Genomic DNA, 5,839 nt, shown 5'->3' on the forward strand with positions numbered 1-5,839 from the left:
TTCATCAGGAAACAAAATGTCCCTGAAATATAATTTCAAATAAGATAAAATAACTTTAAATGGTTGGATGGTCTCAGTGTAACTTTAAAGCTGAAACACAAACAAATAATGAGTTGTGCAATGATCTGTAAGGAAGCCAGAATGAAGAAGAAAGTCAGCTGAATAAACAAGAGGGATATGAAGTCAACTTTAGAACACAATAATGAGTTCAACTATGTTTTCTTTGAGTAAAAGAACATAAAGGTATTGTTGGTATTACAATTAGTATTTGTTTTGTTTGTATTTAAAATACCAATTGTCAAGTGAAGTGATTTCTTCATAAAAACAAATATGCTGAAAAAAAATCTCTGTGTGCAATAGAATGCAATAAGCTTCATGTGACACTCAACTGACAAAGTTAATTTTATAAATCCACATTTGGGAAGACCTTGCATCTTATTGTTATCAGTAACTCTTAAAACTATGTTATTTAATGAGATCGTCTTTGATAACATTTCAGCAAATGTTTTATATATATATACATATATATATATGTATATATATATGCAGTCCTTCATTCTAACACTAAGACATTTTCCTAGTCTTAGTACTGGAACTCAAAGAGCAAAATCTCAAAGGAAGGCCCCTGCTTTTCCTTTAAAATGGATGAGAATATTTGCATGTCAAAGCCTTAGCTCGATTAAAAGGGATAATAAAACGTATCCACTGAGAATTTCTAATGGGAAGCTAGAGTGCACCTTGTTTGTTTGAGGGAATGAATAAAGTCAGGCCAGAGAGCATGTAGTGAGTGAAACAGACAGTGGTGTGATCAGAGACAAGTTTCTGTCTAGGCTCTTGTTACTACTCCCTTGTTATCTTAACATACAATGTAGTAAACTATGGCTTTTCATTACATTGGTGGGGCCACTTTGGACTCACATATGGAACCCTAAACTATACATTTTTTGTTTCAGTGTACCTGCAGGATAATACAAACTATAGGCTCCAATTCTCTAAGTCCCATCTCCCAGATACTGGTGTATTGCATAAAAATGATAGATTTTAAACTTTTGGTTCCTCTAATAATATGATTACTTACGTAAGTATACTTACAAAATGAAAAAACATAGTTATTCTTATATAATTCCCCCTCCTCACCTTTTTTAGAAAACAAATAATGTTTTATGTTGTTGAGATGAATAGTTGATTAATTATTCTCAGGAGGAAAATGATCCCAGAATAAGAAATTGCTCTTGAACTAAAATATAATCTTAGTTCAAAATCTCAAAAGTGGTATTCATTTAAATAAACTGAGCTTATTCCAGTCTTAAAATGTTTCAATCAGAATTCATGCTGTGCTCTTTCACTCTTGGCTGTTCTAAAACAAAGAAACAACTGAGGTAGTTCTTCTCTCTTACTCTTTTACTGAAATCTCAAGAACCTTGGTTGCATTTCCATATGAAACTCTAGAAGACTCTGAAAAGGTTGTGAGACTGAGTCTAAATGTTAGTCTTTCGGCAGGTCGTGCAGCCATGCTTCTGCCTCATCCAAAACTCTTATTTTCAGGAAAGTTGTGAGAGAGTAAGTTATATGCCTCGACTAGAAACTTCTAAATCTCCCTTGATGAGGATTCTCTTCCTTCTAGAAGTACCAGGAAGATAAATAACTTATCTGTCCCACTGCACAAGCCTCTTAGAAGGCAAGGAAGCATGAGGTATATGATTATCAAGGACAGAGAACAAAATATTGTTGTCCCTTATGCAGCATTTTCACCACAGTACCTTTCTCTCATAACCCAAAATATCCAATAAAGGAGGGCAGAACTCCTCAGAAACATACCATCCAAATTGTGGTTTCCTAAGGGAGTGCCTTAAACTTCCTTCAGTGGCCAAACCTTTATAATCTTGTTACAACCAGGACTTTCCATTCCTGAAAACTAAAACCTGAAGGTAGGAGGAAATTTAAATGCCAAATGTCACAATTTATTTGCTTTAAAAATTATGCCACCCTACTTATTCTCAATGTTTTCTTGCAATCTTTCTAAACTCTTTATACCAACTATTTCCAATTTCTCATGGGTAGAAGAATATGGTAAGAGGTGGTGGGAATAATAGGTAGAAAAATGTTGCTTTTGATAATAAACTTATAGTGATAGACTTTTGTTAATAAATATCTTACCTGGTATTCAATTATTAGGAAATTAGATACTACTGTACTGGATATGACAGGTTACAATTTCTGAACTTAAAAGTATGCTTCTCTTGGGGCAACCATGGGTCACAGATATATAACACTTTTATTTTATTTTACTTTATTTTTGCTTTATTTTACTTCATTTTATTTTATACCAGAGCACTGCTCAGCTTTGGCTTATGGTGATGCTGTAGATTGAACCTGGGACTTCAGTGCCACAGCTATGATAGTCTTTTGCAGAACCATTATGCTATCTCCTATGTACAACAGGTAACATTTTAATGAGCATGTATTTATTAGACACTGATCTCGGTCAGGAATGGAATGACATTATCAATTCTGACAGATCTTTGGTGTCATATGGAAAGTCTATATGCTACTTGGTTGAAGAATTACAAAGTTGTTTGATTTTTTTTTTTTTTTGCTTGTCAGTATGTTTTTAACTAGCATCATAATGAATTCATATCTTACGCTTTTCATTATTTAGTCTGAGAAATAAGTTAAATATATATAAAGTATGTATTATATCATATTACATTATACTACATTATATCATTCATTCAGTATAGAGATACTATATCTGTACTTAACATATATTAATATGATATATATTAAGTATAGATACATATGTTATATGTATACTTAATGCATATATTCACTATAGGTACATTACATATAGTTGTAATTATCTCCTTAGTTGAAACTTACAATGTAGAACTGGTCATTCCCAAGGGTAATCTAACCTTCTACTCATGAAATGACCATAAGAAATATCTCTAGGGAGTCTGGCTGTAGCGCAGCAGGTTAAGCGCAGGTGGCGCAAAGCACAAGGACCAGCATAAGGATCCCGGTTCGAACCCCAGCTCCCCACCTGCAGGGGAGTCGCTTCACAAGCGGTGAAGCAGGTCTGCAGGTGTCTAGCTTTCTCTCCTCCTCTCTGTCTTCCCCTCCTCTCTCCATTTCTCTCTGTCCTATCCAGCAATGACAACAACAATAACTACAACAATAAAACAACAAGGGCAACAAAAGGGAATAAATAAAATAAATATTTTTTAAAAAAGAAATATCTCTTGCGGCTACTGAAAACAACCCCCAATGAAAACACAGAAAAAATTACTATTGGCACCCCATTATTTCCTCACAACATCCATGCAACTTCACATAGTCATTTTCTACAATAAAATAAAACATAACTTTAAGACCAGAATCCCTGAAAATACTCAAAGGCCAGTTCCCAGGGTTGGATAAATATATTTTGGGGGGATGGGGAGTGGGAGTTGGGAAGTAATTTTCTTGTTTTTGTGTTTTGAGAGCAAAGGTACCAAGTCTGGCTGTTAGATCTGGACTATGCAGACTCTTAGCACCACCTGCTGGGAAGTGATTTACCATGCCCCAAATATAAGAAACTAAAACCCTAATGTCATTCAACTCCTTAAGTTTTTCATTCTCTTCCTGCTTTCTTCTATCCTTTTGTTCCCTGTTGACACTCAATTTAACTTTGTTTCCTTTATCTACTAGAAATGTCTTTCTCAATATAATCTTCACACAACTTTCCAAATAATTTTTATGACATGAATGTATAAGTGGGGGGATGTGACCAAAGGTTTTCATCTTACATGATTTGTTATTTAAAAATAGTTACTCGTGGCTACTTGGAATAAGAAAGGCATTAACTAGTTTTATCTTATTTATTGGATAGAAGCAGAAATCAAGAAGGAACAGGGAACTGGAAGGCAAGGGAAGCAGAGAGACATCTGCAACACAACTTCACCACTTCAGGAGTTTCCCCTGCAGGTGGGGACCCAGGGCTTGAACCTGGGCCCTTGCACATTGTAACGTGTGCGTTAACTGGGTATGCCACAATCTGGTCCCTATATATTAACTATTAATTCTTATTGTTTTCAAGTCTGGACTCCATTGATTCCTGACATTTCCACTAATTGATTTGAAGCTGTGAAACCACCTTACATTCCCATTCTCTCACTCTGAAAACAATATTAATGACACATAACTTACAGCAATAATATGAGAATGGAATGATACATATAATATATAAACTCCTCAGCAGAGTATCTTCTCATGCAATTAATGTATAACAAGTGTTTTCCCATCATTATTACTCATCTGAGAAGAAACTCTATAGATTTATGTAGTAAGAGAGTTATATATGGTAACAAGTTAATAAATGTCCTGTTAATCACAAATCCAAGAATATGAGATTGTTTTAAATACACTATTTATGTCCTTGAATTTTGAATATTTTCCTTATACAATTTATTTTGAAACATTTAATAGATACCCCTTGTCTTAATATATGGTAAAGACTAGTTGTGTACTGAACACTAGGAAATCATCATTACCATATTTGTGAAGCAACCACTTCTCTGACTTTGCAGATACTATTTTTTTTTTTTCCTGACAAGGGAATCAGAATCTTGATTTCCATCTTAGTTTTACTAGTAGTCTCCTGATAAGATTTGAGTACTGGCTCCTAGATCTTAGATTCCAAGAGGGTTGTATCATGTTTAATGTTTCTTTCAGCTCATTATGTTTGTTGAGATTCTGCTAACTTAATAAATTCGTAGGAGGTGCTATTAATTTAGCATTTATATTAACTTTCATTGTGCTTCTTTCCATTCTGGCAAAAAAGAAACAAATGATTGCAGAAATATAGAACATTATAGTAGCAAGAGATACCAAGGGTCAGTCCTGTAACCAATACTCAGCCTATATGTAAATAAACACATATAGAGATAATTGAAGTATTATTTCCAATACCATAAAAACACATAGCAATATTAAGTAACTATTCCAGAATATTTGGAAGAACTGGGACATTTGATTTTTTTTATCTGTTACTTTCTCTATGTTCCAGAAGAAAGAAAAGCATCCAAGTAGTGTCAAAGGTATATTTACTAGCTTAAAAATGTAATTATGATCATTTCAAACTGCCATTTGTGAGCTGAGGACCTCTAGAATCACTAAGACTAGCTTACATACTTCAAAAAAATTCTGAAGCATACTGCTAGGTTATCATAGATTTAACTGTTTGGTGCCATGTACAGCTGACACTCTTCTCAAAATAATATCTATAAGTACTGAACAAAATACATTAACAAACAAGCAGCTATTTGAAGCTTCTGGGAAGTATAACAGAAAGCAAGTAGATTTTAAAGACAGTTAAAATCTATTTCATTTCCTGTGACTTAAGACACTTAAAACTTTTGTGTTTGAAGAAGGGTAAGCTGCTAACATTGGAGAGCACAGAAAAAGGTTGGTGCACTTTGGGGAAGGAGGTGGTGCCCAGCTACCTTAGCTCTTTGTCCTACCTGGGATTGTATATTTAGGAAGGTCCTACTGTGAGGAGATAAGGAGAGGAGAGAATATGTGTCCATGTTCATAAAATTTCCTGGGAAGCCCGAGAATGGCAGATAAGATAACTCACACACAGAGAACAGTCATAGTCATGTACTCAAATGTGTTTTGTAACAAAATGCTGCATTTAAATTGATCATGATAGTGGGTGGCAAGGTTGTAGTATTACAAGTGTACTTCTACAGCACATCCACCACCAAACTGCCCTGTCCCCACCCTCCTACCTCCCAAACCATAGTCTTCACAAGTTTCAAAATTTCCTTTTAATGTTCATTATAGGGCGGGGGAGATA

General features: G+C 34.5%; 1 long non-coding RNA gene across 1 annotated transcript; it reads left to right on the top strand.

The window, feature by feature from the left end:
- Window positions 1-1,769: 1,769 nt before the first annotated feature.
- LOC132540716 (uncharacterized) lies at window positions 1,770-4,781 on the top strand. Its single transcript, XR_009551878.1, has 2 exons — window positions 1,770-2,442; window positions 3,872-4,781. It is a non-coding gene; the product is annotated as an uncharacterized LOC132540716 (long non-coding RNA).
- Window positions 4,782-5,839: the final 1,058 nt, after the last annotated feature.

Source organism: Erinaceus europaeus, chromosome 10, assembly GCF_950295315.1.
Source record: "Erinaceus europaeus chromosome 10, mEriEur2.1, whole genome shotgun sequence".
Taxonomy (NCBI): Eukaryota; Metazoa; Chordata; class Mammalia; order Eulipotyphla; family Erinaceidae; genus Erinaceus; species Erinaceus europaeus.